We start from the raw sequence: 351 nt of genomic DNA, 5'->3' as shown, positions 1-351 counted from the left end.
CAAGCGATCTGATGTTTTTGTACTACAGATATACAGCCATTCACTGTACGAAAAAGTCTCAAAAGTGTCCCCAAAACCTCTTGCTCCATCGCCCCCATATCGCCCCCTTTTAGTTCCTTCGCCCCCGCATCGCCCCTTTTAGTTCCATCGCCCCCCTGGGCATAAGGGGATAGGTGAGCTGCCCGGGGTAGGAGTTGAGTTCCCGAGTCGTCCTATATGGACGATGTAGGCGAGAACTCCTCCGGAGCCCCGAGGATTCTCCGCGATCCAGGACGCCTTCGCTTCGGCGAAGCAAGAAGCCGCCGCCACCGCTGCAACTTGAAGTTAATTGTGAGTTTACTTGTAAGCAGA

The sequence above is a fragment of the Protobothrops mucrosquamatus genome, unplaced genomic scaffold, assembly GCF_001527695.2.
Source record: "Protobothrops mucrosquamatus isolate PMUCROS unplaced genomic scaffold, P.Mucros_1.0 scaffold1135, whole genome shotgun sequence".
Classification (NCBI taxonomy): Eukaryota; Metazoa; Chordata; class Lepidosauria; order Squamata; family Viperidae; genus Protobothrops; species Protobothrops mucrosquamatus.
This window is presented reverse-complemented; position numbering follows the sequence as displayed.